The sequence below is a fragment of the Cupressus sempervirens genome, chromosome 3 (assembly GCF_028749045.1).
Source record: "Cupressus sempervirens isolate cs-2001-9-10 chromosome 3, ASM2874904v1, whole genome shotgun sequence".
NCBI lineage: Eukaryota > Viridiplantae > Streptophyta > Pinopsida > Cupressales > Cupressaceae > Cupressus > Cupressus sempervirens.
In genome coordinates this window covers 835276576-835296016 of record NC_143120.1, presented here as the reverse complement: position 1 = coordinate 835296016, position 19441 = coordinate 835276576, and positions in this window count along the sequence as shown.

Here is a 19441-nt window from a genome sequence, read left to right as displayed (position 1 = left end):
TAATAAATTTCTTTCCATTGTATCATAACATATGATCTTACAATTCAATCACTTATGTTTTGGATTGAGTCAACTTTATCACTAAGAATCTCCCACACAAACAAACTATGAAGTATTCTTAAAACTGATTTATAGATCAATGGAAGGAGTGTCTCATTTACATGACTTCTCAATGGGATTCATAATAATAGTTAATCTCCTCCATGAACCTCCTTTAAAACTTAAAAAAATTTACATCAAATCACATAATGTTAAACTTACAATGATTCTACTCAATCTACCTTGCATAGTTTTTACAAGGATTATCCTATATGAAAACCCCATAAGATTTAGCTTTAAACTAAATGCATTAATCTTCATATGTCAAAAAGCTTGATCATCTAATCTTAACATGCCTTTCCTCACAATGAATATTTCCTTGAAAAGACAATTATATACAATTTTCTCAAACTCCACTTTACACAATTACAACAATATACAATAAGAGTAAATCCCTTTTTGGAGTACAATGAAACAACAAAGGAAACTTAACATCACAATAGATTAGGAGATGAGATGGGAAGGATTAGTCTCTCCAAACACTTGATTTTCAAAATTTCCAAAAGTGAAACCCTAATATCTTCATAGGAACAATCTTTTCAAAACTTGCAAAACAACACAAAACTTGGAGCCATGGAGGCTTACCTCCCATCCTAGGCTTCTATAAAGCCACCCACTGAGAAAAGAAAACAAATCCCAAATGGGATACACACATATAACATTTTCTAATGCATGAAAACATAAAACACTACACATAACAATTCCTTCTAAGGTTTATACATTGATTCACCATTGGAATGATTAACACATTGGGTGAAGGTGGACTCTTCAAGGAGGAGAATGTCATATCCATAACACAAAATCAAATTGCAATTTCATTTTTTCTTCTCAAGGCTTTCATAAAATCTCCTCCTTCTTACACATACACTTATACCTCCAAAAAAAACAAAAGGCATATAGCTTCAATGGAGCCCATACTCGATGAAAGAAAGAACAACTCATCATCATGAGGTAGATTTTCTCATCTACAATGTTGAGCCCAACTAACCCCTTCGCCCAAGGCTTCTCTTTCCTCCCAAGGGTGAGTGAAGCCTTCACACCCATTAAAAATTTCAACATTAATACAAAACAAGGAAATCAATTAAGAAAATGAAGAAAAAGTGGGAACATTGATACATAATCACAACACAACACAAATATTGCAATGACAGTACATGATCACATATCAACACTCCATACTTGCAGATTCATTATGCAATGCTAAAACAAAATGGTCATGGTTTAAGAACCAACCTTGGTCCAAGCTAATGGAAATTCTAGTTGATGAAGAGCTCCCTTAGTCTCCCTCCAAAATCCTAATTGTCTCTAAACTTAGAGAGTGGGTGAACACCCCTCTAGTTTGTCCAAGTCTCCTAAAAAGGCTTTTCCACTTTCTATTTTGGAAAGAACACCAAGCCACTCCCTCTTAAAAAATCGTCCCCCCTAAGTTTTCTATTTTTTAATTAGTAGAAACATGGGGAAGAACTCATGTGACAACTCCATTTTCGAATTTGTGGAAGAATGCATTGGTAAAAGGCCCCCCTAGGCTATCTAGGCATTAATATGGTCAAAATTAGGCCTCTAACATCTTATGCTATCATATGGGTAGCTTATTTTCACACAAAGGGAACTTTGGGACCACCTAATGACACTTCAAACCCTTGGTCAAGTCTAAATTCGAATTTCCTTGTGATAGTGACCCATCTTACCCCTTGTCAAGTGGGTTTATTTAATCATTAACAAGGTAATTTTTCTTAGGGTAAAATTCCACCATGACCAAAACCCTAGATGACATGTCATTAACACACAAGATCAACAAGTGTCAAGTGACACACAAAAGCACATTCCACATCATCATGACATGTCCCTAATGCATCTTTGTGATTAAAATATTCACACACAATAAAGCTTACACTTATGAATAAAATACATCACAATGAGGCTTTTGAATCTTCCAAAGATTCGCCTTGGCTAAACCATGTTCATAGAAGTTTGGAACTTGTTTCTGCCAAAGATTTCCATGGTTCCACTTCCTGTAGACTATACTCGAGCATCAGTAGTCTAAGGAGGTCATATAAAATACACATCATAAATGAATATGAATTTAAATGTTGTGTAATCCATATTAACATAATTCAATGGAATTCCTTACTTAATCATTTCAAATAAGACATTCAAAACATTAAAATATCAAAATCTACACATCACATTTAATCATAATCATCATAATCAATTTTAACATACTCAAATGTCATAATCAACTTTTATTTCTCAATCATTTTCATATAAAGTTTTTGAAATGTTGAAATGTTAGAATCTACATATGAACATTACTTTTCTAATCAAATGATCTAATTAACATTCTGAACCACATCCTAATCCATTTCCTATCAAAATGACAAAATTTTGAAGAATTAGTTATGATTACATACCTTAGTTCAAAACCACCAAAATGTAATCATCACAACTAGTATTATTTGATTCAATTACATATAGTTTGATTACTAACACTATCTCGTTATCATTATGAGATATTACATTATAAGGTGTATGTCTCTAAAACCACTAATATCAGGAAATCAAGATGTTTTCATAATCATATCTACATAGGTTCAAAATTAGTCATTAGGTAAACCCATTATATCTATTAGTCAATATATTATATCTTCATCTTAATCATCATTCACTATTGCTTATCCACCTAATACTACTTTATGACAATTGACTTATTATATTTACACCAAGGACTTCATCTAAACTAATAACAACTTCTATCTATAATTATTATTAGTACTAATAAGGGTGGGTGTTAATTTGTCTTTTCACAATGGCCACCTAAAACAACTATCCTAATAGATCATAACATACTATGAACCTATCGGCATAGTTTCTAAGTTATACAATCTTGAGTCTTTATTCCATAGGGTCTTAGCTTACCAACTTGATAAAATTTTGAATATGATACTTATGAAAATAATGACTACAATCTATATCAATCTCAATTAAGATCTCAGGTACAATATCAATAAGAAGGATTCCAATCATGAAATACCAAAATGTTGGAACCTACTTATCATCATTCTACCCCAAGGTGTATGGTAACAGTATATAACTCACATACCATGCATGAGAGATAAAGTCATGAAATCTCACCTTCGTATGCTTCCTAGTTCAAACCATATTCATGTTATTTAGGGTTTATAATATGATATTGGGGAAAGGGCCTTACAAAAGCTAAAAGTCTTAGAGGTAAGTTCAATGATATGAGAATGCAAGAAGGTGAGAATACTACTCAGTATTTCTCTAGGATAAAAGATGTTGTTAATGCAATAAGAGGAGCTACTAGTAAAATAGATAATGATACTACACTAAGAAACATTTTGAGAACACTTTTTCCCATCTATGTTATTAGAGTTTCTAAAATACAAGAACTAGGATGTATGCTAGGGAATGAACTAAGATGTATCTAGTAGGTAGGCTCAATGCTTTTGAGCTATCTAATTTTGATAATTAAAAATCTGAAAATATTGAATCTACTTTCAAAGCTAAGTTGTCGTTGAAGGAATCAAATGAGAAGAAGAAAAAGGTAAAATATGTTTCCAATGATAGTGATACATATGAGGACGATGTAGGTCAACTTGAAATACTACCAGCAAGGAGATTTCACAGAGGTAAATGCACGTTCAAAGGTAAGTTACCCATCATGTGTTTCAATTGAAATGAGGTTGGTCATATTATTACTAGATGTCTACAGAAGAAGAATTATAGAGGTGGACACAACAACAAAAATAGAAGAGATAAAGAAAAAAAATACTACAAAGACAAAGGAAAGAATTCTTGCTACAATGTTGAAGAGAAAACAAAAGATCAATTTGACGATCATGATGAAGAAGTGGTATGTGTTGCAATGAAGGATGAATTTGATGAAAATGAGGCAATTGCACTAGTATCTTGTATGAAAAAGAATGAAATATGGATCATTGACAATGGGTGTTCACATCACATGATTGGAGATAAAATTAAGTTCATTAACTTGAGTTATTATGATGGAAATAGTGTAAGGTTTGGTAATGATGCACCCTATCTAATAAAAAGAAAAGGTTCTATCAAGCTCATAAAAAAGATTTAATATGAGAGTGCTTATTACATTGAAGGACTTAACTAGAATTTTTTGAGTTTCACAACCAAATAATTTGGGTTGTAAGGTTGAGTTTGAAAAAAATATTGCTAAGATATATGATACTCATGGAAAACTAATTGGAAAAGGTGATCAAACTAGAGGTAATCTATTCTACCTTGATATAGAGGATGTTACTTGTTTAGTTGTAGAATTTGATGATGTGTGGCTATGACACAAGAGGTTATGTCATGTTAATTTTGATAACTTGGTTAATATTCGTAACATGAGAAGATTCAAAGGTTTGCCTAAGTTGAAGAAGCCTAACAATATAATTTGCAAACAATCTTAGCTAGGAAAAATGACTAAGTCATGTTTTAAGAGTAAGAATCATGCCTCTAAAGGAATATTAGATATTTTTCATATTAACTTGTGTGGACCAATTGAAGTGAAAAGCAACAAAGGAGATAAGTACATAATGCTACTTATTGATGATTATTCTAGAGCGATCATAGTTATGTTTCTAAAATAGAAATCTGATGCTTTCTAAATTTTTAAGTGATACTAAGCAAGATTTGAGAAGGAAATGTGTAAAAGTCTAAAATGTCTAAGATCTGATAGAGGAGAATTTCTATCAAATGAGTTTGAGATGTTTTGTAATGATAGAGGAATCAAAAGACATACATCTCCTCCTGGAACACCTCCAAAAAATGGAATTGTTGAAAGGAGGAATAGGTCTATAATGGACTATGCTAGGACACTCATGATGGAGAAAAAATTTGCTTTAAAATATTGGAGAGAAGCTATAAGTACAATTTTCTATACCTTGAACAATATGCAAGTCAAGAAAGGTACTTATTCAACACCTTTTGAACTATGGTATGGATACTCACCCAATGTAAAATATTTTAAAGTATTTGGAATTAAGTGTTATATTCTTAAAGATTTTAGGAATGATAAGCTAGATGAAAAAAGTGAAGAAGTTATAATCCTTAGTTATTCCACAAGAAGTAAAGTTTATAAGTGTTTAAATACTAACACTAAAAAAGTTGTGGAAAGTGCTTGCATGTGAAATTTGATGAATATACAAAAGTATATGAGGCTGAACCTATGAAGGAACCATAAGAATATAAATCATTTGTATAATTTTATGAAGTTATTCCTACTAAAGAAGATGTTGCAAACCAACAACAAGTTTCAGTGACTATCCAATTACATACTATGAACGATGAGTTGTATTCAGGAACCGAGCTACATTCAGACACAGAATTACAAGATGAAGTTGAGACACATTATAATTGTGAGATTGGTGTACATGAAAGAGATTTTGAACTACTTGATAGAGATGTACATAGTGATTCAAAAGTTGAGAGACCAAACAAAGAAAATAGAGCAGAACCAAGATTGTCTAAGTACATCAAGAGACATCACCCTACTACACAAATCATAAGAGATAAAGATGTTTGACCAATAACTAGGAACACATTTAGAAATAATAAATGTTTTTTGAGAATGAAAGAACATAAAACAATGAAATATTCCTTAGAGATGTGGATTAGAGTAAATCCATGAAAGAAGAGATTGAACAAATTGAGAAAAATAAGACATGGACTCTAGTTCCTAGACTAGAAGATAAAAATGTGATTTTTACCAAGTGGGTATATAGAAACAAGTATAGAAACATGCTAGATGAAAATGGTGAAGTCACAAGGAACAAGGCAAGATTAGTCTATAAAGGATATGTACAAGAAGAAGTGATAGAATATGGAGAAACATTTGCTCCTATTGCAAGGTTGGAAGGTGTAAGAACTCTACTTTCTTACTCTATGTAAAAAGGTTTCAAAGTTTATCAAATGGATATTAAGCCTACATTTCTATATGATATATTGGAGGAAGAGCTTTGTATAGAACAACAAGAAGAATTTTTTGATGTTGACAAAAAAAACATGGTATGTAGACTACACAAAACTTTATATGGTTTGAAAAAAATGCCAAGATCATGGTATGAAAGGCTTCATAATTATCTTGTGAAGATTGGATTTGAGAGTACTAATGACAAAAACAATCTATACTTGAAGATAGAGAATGGAAAAGTATTTTGTAATCTGAAATTTTTGTTGATGATATCATATTTAGAGGTCAAGATACTTTATGTAAGGCTTTTGCAAATAAAATAAAGTAAGAATTTGAGATATCTGTGTTTGGAGAGCTCAAGTTCTTTGTGGGTTTGCAAGTACATTAGATAAAATATGGTATATACACCACTCAGTCAAAGTATGTTAAGGACATACTAAAAAGATTTGGATTGGAAGATTTAGAGCTAGTAAGTACACCTATGGTGATAGGACATAAATTGTCAAAGAATGATGATTAACCTACGGTGAATCAAATGTTATACAGTTTTATGATTCAAAAATTACAATATGTAGTATATAGAAGACTTAATATTACATTATCTATATTGGTAGTTGCAAGATTCTCTACTAATCCCAAGGAAAGTCATTTGATGGTAGTAAAGAGAATAATGAGAAGTCTAAAAGGAACAGACTACAAGAAAAATGAGAAATTTGAATTGAGGGCCTACACTGATGTTGATTGGGCTAGATATATTCATGATAGAAAGAGCACTAGTGGAGGAGCAATTTTTTTAGGCAAAGGGCTGGTAATATGGACTAGCAAGAAACAAAACAACATTTCTCAATCTACTACTGAAGCTGAATATGTTGTTGTTGTAGTAAATTGTAAAAATATTTTATGGATCAAACAAAAGGTATGAAGGAAGAAATAAGTAAACTTGTAATACTTTATTGTGATAATACAGGTACTATCAATATATCAAAGAACCCTATGATGCACACAAATGCTAATCACATTTCAATCAAGTATCATTACTTGAGAGAGTTAGTTTAATATAAAGAGGTGAAGATGGAATATGTCAACACCAAAAAGAAAATTGCTGACATCTTCAAAAAAGAATTTCCTAAGGATGCTCATGAGTATCTAAGAGGTAAACTAGGGGTGATACCCCTATCAAAGGCTATCTAAGAAGCATGAGGATTCCCCTGCATCAAACAAGTTGATTGACTTATGTTACATATTGATGCAATGGATCTTACTTTAGGAGCTTCCTAAAGTAATCAAAGAGTTGGAACTACAAATCATTCAAAAGCTAGGTGATCAAGGGACAAACTCAAAATGTTTGTATTTGCATGTTAAGATGACAAGTCTTTGGCATTGTTTTCAAAGAGAGAGATAAAGACATTGAAATAAGAGGGTTATAAAGACATTGAAAAGAAAGAGAAATCTAAGTTCAAGGAGAAATCACTAAGAGATAAAAGAAAGAGAAATCTAGAGGAATCCTAATCTATAGAGGGAGATGAAGGAAAAAATAGAAGAAACATGAATACCTAGTAAGAGGGAGTTAATGACAAAGGAGATATAAGAAGTGATCTAGAGGGAGTCATAAGGATGAGTCGATTGATTTTTTGTTGATTAGAACAAAAAAATTTAACATATTCAAAAGATGAAAGTTGTTGATAGAGGGAGAGATTTCAATACAAAGAATTAGTTTCTTTTTGGTATTTTGATTGGTTATACTAATTAAGTTTGTTTAGTTTGGTTTTTCATCAAAACCAAAGAGGGAGATTGTTGAAAATAGATTGATACAAGTATGAATATGTGTTTTGAACATTGTTTTATCACTGATGTCAAACCTTCTACTTATTGGTGAGACAATTTCTCATATGATTTAAGTACTATCATTTGTTTGATTGATGAAGAGGATTGATCAAATGAGGTAACAATAAAACCTAGAGGAAAGGTTGAGTTATGATATTGAAAAGGAGTACAAAGATTAGTTCAGACAATGATATTATAGTGTATTGATAATATACTTGAGGTTGCAAAGGATGGTTACACTGATTAAGTTCATAAAAACAAATTAAATGAATTATGTCTATTGAGCTTAACAATTTGCACAATAGGTGCTTAGAAAAGTTAGTGTAAGCCAAGAATAAAATAAGTTAGAGCTAAGAAAACTCAATTTCAGTGCAAGCTGAGTGAAACAGTGTAAGCCAATTAAATTTTAGTTGATGTCAAGCACTAGTAAACTTTAGTTTGTGCTAAGTATTTTGATAGTAGATGCCAAGCAACACAATATGTGTTGAGCATCAGAAGCTAGTCAGCATTATGAGAAAGATCAAGAGTTCAATGAATCTAATCTAACAAGTTTGATTTCCTAGATTGTGTCAACCATGTGGAAGATAAGTTTGATGAGCTGGTGGCACAGAATTCAAGATGAACTATTTTGAGGTAAATTCAAAGCAAATAAAAGGAGAAGTTTCTAGAAGGGAATGAAATGAAATGATGGATAGATTCATTAAATCCTACCTGATCTAACCTAACCCTAAAATGCATGATGGAGGATAATTAGGAAAAGATCTTAATTCTCTATTTATAGAGATGGTTGGTTAGAAGAAAACATTGTCATGTGCAAGAACCTAAGGAGACAAGGAGTCTAGGATATTCCTTCATTGAGTGACCTAAGAGAAGAGATTACATTGGCAAGAAAAGCAAGAAGGCTTAAGGGTATGGATTCTTGAAGGGTGGACAAGCTATCAGAGATGAAGTGTGTGAAATCCAAGTAGAATGGAGGACTGAAATAGAGATCTATAATTTACAAATGGAGTTGTAACTTGTTATCAGATCGAGCCTTACTATTACTTTTTAATCATGGTACCAATCTAGGGTAAATCTTTTGGATTAAAGTTGACCTAACAATTATTTGTAAATCCTTTAACTGGGTGTCATTCCATTTGAATGATCTAAAGTTCTCTAACAAGGCACACTCCTAATAGGGTGATTTAAAGCCTTTAAATGGGTCACATTTAATAGTGTGCAAAATAAATTTTAACAGGGTTGGCCTTTAATAGGGCACCACTTTAGAAGAGTGAGAATGAGTAGCATGTTACTAATAGTTTTTTTCAAATTAGGTTTCCATGTTAAATCATTATGTCAAATGTGTTACTGAATTTTTTATGTTTCATGTTTACATTTCTACAAAGTTGATATGATAGTAACCTACAAGTTTAAGTGATTGCATAATCTAATGGATGTATGCATAATGAAAATGTTTTATGGATATGTATTAAATAAGCTATAAAAAGTTTTAATTGTACATCTAGACCTTGGATAACTGATTCACCCCACCCTCCCTTTCAATTATTCTAAACAATTCCAATATTTCACTCTTCTAAAATGAGTTGTATTAGGAGCCAACCCTATTAAAGGTTACAAAACACACTATTAGGTGTTACTCTATTAGAATATTTAATCACCCTATTAGGAGTGGCCTTGTTAGAGGTCTTTATACACTTCAAATGGAAATGCCACATTACTAGAGGATTTACAAATAGTTGTTAAGCCAACTCAATTAAGAGAATTGCTACAATGGTTAGAGAGTACTAATGAGATGACCTAATTTCTGATGCAACTAAATTTTTGATTATGGATCTCAATTCTAGCTTGTATATTTGATCCTTCTTGTTAAAATGTATCTTTGTAGCTCAACAAGGATATTCTACTTATCCTTCTAATTCACTTCCTCTAAGCATTATCAAATCTTATATTCCTTCCACACATTCAATCCTCAACTTGACCTTATATTTATGTCTTACACATTATTAAGTTAGCTTGAATAAAAATTAGAATACTTAATATTCATCTTCTTTGTCACCTATAACCAAAAACTAAATCAATTGAACTCAATATGCTAAAACAATAAAATCTTTCTTTTGTCGACCATACTCAGTAGACACTAGCTCTGAAATGATTTTCCTCTATTAACCAACTGAACTCTATTAACATTGCATATTCACAAAGTTCCTTTGGTAACCAAGTGAGCTCAATTGACACTAGTTCCATCCAACATTTTCTTCATTAACTAAGTGATCTTGGTTAACACTCATCTTCTACAAACTTCCCTTTAATGATCAAGTGAACTTGGTAGAAATTGTCTTTTGAACTAGTCAAACTTTGGAATGCTCGATAGATATAGGAAATTATCTTAATCACTTGAGTGATCTTGGCATACCCTAACTAGTAATGATATGAAATTTTGTGTAACATCAAAGAAAATACATAATTAATTAAATTTTTTAACATATACACATTCATATCCTTAACTTTGTACTTACCTAGTTAAATGAATAGAAACATTACATTATTATTATGACCATTTTGATGTGGTGTTTACAAATTAATTTGGATAACTATTAAATGAAAAAAAATACACGGTACAAGCATTAACAACATTATGAGCTCTCTATTTATGGACATCCAAGGAGGAATGTTATTGTTAATAACAAAAATAGGCCACATTAAGTAAATAGATCTCATATCTCCAAACAAATTAAAACCATCTTCTACCAATGAAAGTTTGAGATTACGAAGTTCTTCTATAAAGTGTAACCAAGTTGTTCTATGTCTTTCAATGTAGAACCATCCACAAACATTTTCATAATGTCATCTTAACTTCTATTGTGTGCATGGTAACCCCTAAATTAGGTCAAGATAGTGCACCTAAATAATCATTCATGACATAGAATAATGGTAATGTGTTGAAGAACCTTGTGAGGCACTTTTTTTGTTATTTGATCTAGTTGATATATACTATTATGACAATCAAGGCATTTTATTGTAAATTCATGTTGTTTTTGATATATAATGTGATAATTGGGGCATACATGTATTATCTAATACTTCATTCTAATTTGATTTATAATAGTAGACAATTTTTAGTACAAAAGAGGTAGAATGTTTGATTGTGCTAAAAAAATCACCTATTAACCTATTAAAAAAAATTGATTTGTTAATATAATAAATATTATTGGTATGCTAACATTGAAGATGAAAAAAATGGCATAGCTTAACATACCTGCCATTGCTACATTGGATAAACCATTCATAACCTTCAAGTTCACCAACAATACTATAGCAGAAAGAAGAGTTATTTGGGAGCCTTGGTATAGGGGCTCATATACCTTCTCAAGTATAGGTATATCAAGACCATATTCATCAACATTATCAGATGCACTAGTACCATCATCATTATCATCTTGATTAGATGTGCCAATACCATCTTCTTCAATCATGTCCTCTAGCACATTAGCAACTACACTAATACCATCATCTTCAATTGTATTTTATGTCATAGGATCATATTCTTCCATGTGAACATTATCTATTGTCATGTGGAGCCTATTAGAATCAGAGATTTATTCAGCATGGTTTCCCTCCAAATTATTTTCTACAAGGGTTTGGAGGTAGTGCCCCCAAGACAAGGTCAAGGTCAAGCTTTAGTACTACTATTGTAAAAGGTGTAAAAGGCATCAAAGATGAGGTAAAATGTGGTGGCTAATATTGTTCTATTATTCTAACCCTAATTTTGTAAGTGGCAAAAAACTTTTATAAAAAGGCTTAGGCTTATAGATTTTCATAAGGTGTGATGCAAAATTTGGTTCTTGTTGTGATATTGAGTTGTAAGGTATTATGGATTGTAATTAGGTTGTAATCATTGGATCATAATAATATTGGACTTTCTATTGGTGGATGTAGCCCAGGGCTTGGGTGAACCATGTTAAATCTTGGTGTCTTGTGTTCTCTTATGTGTGATCTACTAGTTTTTGATATTGGTTATATTTACATGTAACTGCTATTTTTGTTTAAGGTTAATCCTAATAAGTGTTATTAGAACCAAGTTGGTCATCATTTTTTTTAGCCACACTATCATTGTATTTATTTTTTAGTGATCCTTTGTAGGAAGGTCTAACAGTTGAGTGGGAGCGATGGCAGATGAGGGTAAGCTAAAGGTGGAAAAGTTTAATGGGTAGAACTTTTAGTTAAGGGAAGATGCAAATGGAGGACTATCTTTATCAAAAGGATTTATGGAAGTTGTTGGAAGGAAAATCCAAGAAATAAGGAGCTATGTTAGATGAGGACTGGGAGATTTTAGACAAAAAGGCACTTGAAAGCATTCAATTATGCTTGGCACCATCAATGACATTTAACATTAAAAAAGTGAAGATGACAGAAGAGTTGATAGAAACCTTGGCAAAATTGTATGAAAAGCCGTTCGCTTCAAATAAGACATTTATCATGAAGAATTTATTTAATATGAAAATACAGAAGATGGATCTATTGTAGATCATTTAAATGAGTTTAATATTGTTACTAGTCAATTGTCTTCTATGGGTATTAATTTTAATGAATAAATTAGGGCTCTCTTTGTTTTGTGTTCTTTACCTGAAAGTTGGAACGGCTTGGTAATGGTTGTGAGTAATTCTATTTCTAGATCTAATACCCTAAAATTTGATGGTGCGATTGGTGTTATTTTGAGTGAGGAAACTCATAGAAAATCCTCAAGTGGATCTACATCAAGAAGTGCTTTCAATGCACAAAGAAGATGTAGAATGATTGAGAGAGGAAGTAATTCCAAAAATCTTGGAAAATCAAGAGTAAAGTTAAAGGGGAAGAGGTCTCAATCTAGAGGACCGAGAGATTGTTGATACTATGGTAAAAAAGGGCATAAGAAGAAATATTGTTGGACTCAAAAGAACATTGAAGGAGATAAACCAAAAGGGAACAAGAAGGAAAATGTGGTAAGTAACAAATTTGAAGAGGATGCTTTGTTTCTAACTTTAGAAAGTGTTAATTATTCATTAGTTAATGAACCCTATTAAATTGTTGGAAAGGGAAAAGTTAAGATTCAGTTGCAGAATGGGAATTATTGGCTACTACATGAGCTAAGACATGTTCCAAGGCTAAGTAGGAATTTAATTACAACAGGGAAACTTGGTGATGAGGGTTGTGTAGTTACTTTTAATGATAAAAATTGAAAAGTTTAAAAAGGTTCCCTTGTAGTAGAAAATGGTGTGAAAATAGACGCCTTATATCTTTGGACAAGTTATATTGTTCCTTCTACTTTGATTGTTTCAGAGAAAAATGAATGTTAAGGAATAGTTGCTATAGGAGAATAGAGAGAAGAAATAGTTTTTTATTCTGATACACCACTGTGGCACAACAAACTTGGGCACATAAGTGAGAAAGATGTGAAATTACTTCATTCAAAGAAAGTTTTACCAGGTCTAAAATGTGTCAATATAGATTTCTATGAAAATTGTGTGTATGGAAAAAAAAAGAGAGTGAGTTTTGTGAAGACTGGGAAGGAAAATAAAAATGAGAAATTAGAGCTTTTGCATATAGATGTATGAGGATGAGCTCAAGTATCTTCCCTTGGTGGCTCTCATTATTATGTTACATTTATTGATGATGTAGCTAGAAAAGTATGGATTTATTTCCTTAGACAAAAATCTAATGTATTTCAAACTTTTAAGAAATGGAAATGCTTGGTAGAAAATGAGACTAGAAAGAAATTAAAATGTGTTAAATCCGATAATGGTGTGAGTATTGTTGTCATGAATTTGAAGATTATTGCTTCACTAATGGTATTCATAGATAGAAAATTGTTCCAAGGACTCCATAGGAAAATGGATTGGTTGAACACATGAATAGGACTATAATGGAGCTTGCAAGAAGCATGAGGTTGCATGCAGGGTTTCCCTTAAACATGTGGGTGGAGGCTATCAATATTGTTGTATATTTGATTAATAAAGATCACTCTAATCCTTTGGGTTGTGGTATTCTAGAGAAAGCATGGATTGGTAAGAAGGCGAGTTAATGATTTCTCAAAACCTTTGGTTGTGAAGCATTTACTCATATAGATTCTAAAAATAGAACCAAGCTGGAAGATAAGTCAAAGAAATGTCTATTTGTTGGATATGACATTACTGAATTTGGTTTTAGGCTTTGGGGTTTTGAAAATCATAAAATTTTAAGAAGCAAGGATGTCATATTCAATGAGAAAGTGGTGTCCAAAGATCGATTGTAGCAACATGAGAAGAAAGAAAATGATCATGTAGTGTTGGATGATACTCCAAAAGCTAATGTTCTAGTAATTCTTCATGATGTGCAACAACTGCTATAACAAATACTACACACCCTAGTGAATGTTAGATAGTCAACAAGGATGAGTAGACCTCTAGGAAGATTTTCTCCTTTCTTGTATTCTATTTTACTTACTGATTCTCATGACCCTAAATGTTATGATGAAATTGTGTAGGTGGATACAAAGATTCAATGGGAGTATGCAATGAAAGAAGAACTAGACTCTTTTTTGAAAATAAGACATTGGATTTATGCAAGTTTCTTGTAGGTAAAAATGATTTACAGAATAAGTGGGTTTATAGGTTGAAAGAAGAGGATGGAGGTCAAAAATGATTTAAATCTAAGCTATTTGTAAAACGATTTGCACGAAAAAAGGAATTGATTTTTATGAGATATTATCTCCTGTTGTTAAGATGACTTCTATTCACACTATTTTAACTATTGTGGCTACTAAAGATTTTCATTTAGAGCAGGTTGATGTTAAAACAACCTTCCTTCATGGTGATTCCAATGAAGAGATATATATGGCTTAGCCATAGGGATTTGAGGTCAAAGGTAAGGAGAACTTAGTGTGTAGATTGAAGAAAAGTTTATATGGTTTGAAACTAGCACCTCGGCATTGGTATCTAAAATTTGATAGGTTTATGCATGAGCATAGATATAGCAGGTGTCATTCAAATCATTGTGTTTATTTTAAGATGTTGGATGATGATAGCTACATTATTTTATGTTTATATGTTGATGATATGCTTGTACTTGGGTCTAACATGGATCATATTAAGGGGTTGAAACACCAATTAGCACATGCATTTTATATGAAGGATTTGGGAGCAGCAAAAGAAATCCTTGATATGAAGATTTGTAGAGATAGGAAGAACAAAAAATTGACATTATCTCAAGTTGATTATATTGAGAATGCGTTGCAACATTTCTCTATGGAGAATGCTAAAGCTGTCAACACACATTTACCTAGTCATTTGAAGTTGACTAAGGAGATGTGTCACAAGACACAAGAAGAGGAGGACAAGATATCTAAGGTACCCTATGCTTTAGCTATAGGAAGGTTAATGTATGTTATGCTATGCACTAGGCTAGATATTGCACATGCAGTGAAAATTGTTAGCAGGTATATGAGTCATCTAGGAACTAGGCATTGGAATGCAGTTAAATGGATTCTCAAATATTTGAGAGGCACATCCAATAAGTTTTTACACTTTGGGGGATCTACTAATGCTTTATAGGGGTATGTTGACTCAGATTTGGCATGGAATATTGATACCAAGCAGAGTACTACAGGTCATGTATTTACTATTAGTGGGGCAATGGTGAGCTAGGTTTCTCAATTACAACAGGTTAATGCTTTATCCACTATAAAGGTAGAGTATATTTTTTCTACAAAGGCAGCTAAGGAGATGGTATTTCTTTAGTTCTTCATGGAAGAATTGGTATACCCATAGAGGGATAATTATTTTTTTACAAATAGATAAACTGTCATTCATCTTGCAAAGATTTCAACTTTGCATTCAATGACAAAACATATACAATTGTGGTAATATTTCTTTTGTTCAATTTTGGATGATGGATAGTTATAGATGGAGAAGATACATACAAATAACAATCCAACATATATGTTTACAAAGGTAGTGACAAGGGAGAAGTTGAACTCCTCTACAACTTTGGTTTGTCATCTAGACTTAACAAACTAAAGGAACAACAAAGTCCAGGGTGGTTTAATATTCTAGTGGGAGCTATAGGTTTAGTAGTGCTATGATTAGACTCTAACTGGGAGGTTACTATTAAGGAGTCTAATCAATCTCCAAGTGGGAGATTGTTATGATGTGGAGCCCAATCAGACTTAGAGGTCTATTTGGCACAATTTCCCAAATTATTTTCTACAAGGGTTCAAGGGTAGTGCCCCCGAAGCCAAATAATGACCTTATATTGTAAAGGCATCAACTACTATTGTTCTATTATTCTAGCCCTAATTTTGTAAGCAGAAAATTTTTTTTATAAAAAGGCTTAATATTAGGGATTTTCATAAGGTGTGATATGAAAATTGGTTCTTGCAGCGATATTGAGCTGTAAGGGATTACAGGTTGTAATTAGGTTGTATCATTGGATCATAATAATATTGGACTTGTTATCAGTAGATGTAACCCAGGGATTGGATGAACCACATTAAATCTTGGTGTCTTGTGTTCTCTTATGTGCGATCTACTATTTTTTGATATTGGTTATATTTGCATATAACTATTATTTTTGTCAGAGGTTAATCCTAACATTATCCTTGGCTTGGATATACACATGTCTATGTTTGTCTAGTGGAAATCCACATTCATCAATCATGAAAATCGTGCCCCCCTTCAACATTATCAAGTTTCCTATAATGACTCTACGCTATTGTGATTATAATTATTGGATTATTTAAGCCCTTACACTTTTTGAAAGGACAATTACATTTATCAACTTTTCTTTGAAACTGATACCACAATCTAGCAATTGCCTCATTATTTTGTTTTGGGTTCATATTGGTAGGCATTGTCTTTCTTCACATATGAATAATAAATCTATAAATATACAAAGTGTAAACATACAAGCACTAGTAGTATCTTGTATATAACCAAAAATAATAAAATATTTCAAAATTATACAAGATAAATACAAAACACACACACAAATTATGTGCACAAGATTAGGCCAACCAATTTGTACATTCCTTCCCAAATCATCTTTCCTAATATCTTTCCTCCACCATAATTTGCACTCAGAATTTTAATGTGATTAAATAATTTTTCATTCTATAATACTACACACATGTGCATGCATGATCACACACACACACACACAAAGTAAAATCATGTGAAAATTTATGGAACCAAATGTGATGGAACCTAGATTAAATTGTATAAGAATGGTTGTTTGCTTCCTAACTAGGTTTTGAAACATGTGATGAGGTGGATTGTGATACATTTTGTGTCCATTATTGTAAAACTTCTTATAGTCAAGGAATTTTCAAGCATTAAAATAGCCTTCAAAACTGAAAGCATTGTTGCCAACTTTTTCAATCTTGAAGACTTATTCTAATAAAATTTAAATGAAGATAATAATTTTCTACTTCTAAAAAACATGTGTAAAGTCAGTTAAATTATTCTTGATCTAAGACTTGTAGTGATGATATGAATCTCTCTCTTTCTTGAGTGCATGATGTCTTTATTAGCAATAGTATTTTTTCTAGATCTAGAGACTTTGTATGCATAGATGGTTGACTCCTTCAACCTAAAAAGCTAATAGATTTTAATATTTGTATGAAATATGTAACAAAGTTGATTTTCTCTATTGGAAAATCTAATGTTATTATAGTTGTCTCAACATATTTGTACTTTGTCAATATAGATTTATGGTTGATGAAAAGAGTGTCTATTAACTATTTTATTTCCTTCTATTAAATACAACTAGGATTATCTTAAGGGAGCTTACTTGAGCTATATCTCAATCTTATTTCCTTTTATGCATTTTAGTTTAGTGGTTGATATTGTAAGTGTGTTTTACTCCTTTTATAGAATATGTTGAAGATTGTTGTATATGTTATATAAGACTCTATTTTTGTGACTTTAGATGGTATCAGTGAACTAGCTAATATAAGTTTTTTTTTTTTTTTGAGTGTTTACATTTATTTACAATATCATAGTGAAAGATTTATTTTATATTCATGTTTTGTTTAAGTAGATTAGGTAGAGCTTTAGAAAATTAACAAATAGTTTATTGTTGTGTTCCTCTCAATAGCTGGATTATTTATTAAATATAATGGTGATGCATAGACTGTACCAACTCATCTCAAGTTTATGAATCCAATTTGATAAAATGTGAACCATTTCCAAGAAAGGTTGCTCCAATATAGTATTTACTTGGACAATTTAAGCCTATAGTCTATTTTATCAAGAATGGTTATTGTAACTCTATATATTTTTTTTCATTACCAAGGATGGTGTTGACTCATCTTTTATTTTCATTGATTTTTCTTCTTTTAAGTGTAGACGTATTTCTTAGTAGAATAGATTTAGGAGAAATATTAGAACGTGTTCTTGTGAAACTCTAATTGGAGTTAGATCTTTAGGAGATAAAAGAAATAATTGAGAAAATAATGTCACTATTCAAAACAAAGAAGAGGAGATTTTTAGTTTCATATGTTTTACTTGTTCCAATAAAATATGATTAAGTTTTAGAGTAAACATTAGATTCAATTGTTTGAATTCTATTCAAATAGTTCTCATTATTTAGTTTTTGGAATTAAGACTCACTTTTTTGTATTCTGTTGTCATGAAGTATTTTCCCCTATCTAGCTAGCTTTGAGCTTGAACTAGTGCTTTTGGTGCATTCTCTGGTTGACTATGTGGTTCATCTAATTGTGAGAGCTCAACATTATATTATTTTTCATCTACCAGAATAGCTTGATCAAAAAAAATTTAACTACTATTCCTCCATTTATACGAATATTGACTCCATTTTCCTCTTTTCTTTACTGCTATTCTAGGTGACATTTTTGTATCTACTTGTTATGGAGGTTACTTACTTGGAAATTCACATTTTAATTTCTTCTATAGATATGTTAGACATTTAATTTTTATTGGTTATATGCTTGGAAAACTTAAAGTTTCTCACACATTTTCCCCTATGGCTTTCATGTTTTGCATTCAAAAGTTTATTTTTCTTACATAGAGACCTTTTAAGAACCTTTGCAAGAGAAACATGACATGGGTATTGATGGGTGTGAAATTTATATAAAAAAATTTACAAATTTTTCTTTTGAATCATGACCTAAAAGATTAAACTCCAAATTTAAAAATAAAATGTGGGGTCTTAGGCATGACAGCATTTATTCTCACTTTTCCATTCATTTTAACATATCAGTTCTCATATCTTGCAACTAATGTCTCATTGGAAATCATTTTCCTTTGAATGCATATAACTAGTTTTGGAAGATTTTCAAACCCATATTCCACTTATTGTAACATTTCTACTATGCATTTTATGTCAAACTTGAGAGAAATATGTTATATGTTTAATCAAGTATCCTTATGGTGTCTCTGACAATTGTTCAAATTTCTAGAATACTAGGTTTTTGATGAACAAAAACCCCATCATGTTTTTTTTCTAAATTTAATGTCTAAAATTTTCTTGAGGTTATATTTAAATCTCTACATTCACTTCCTTGCAAGATGATGATGTTGTAGGTTTCATTTTTAT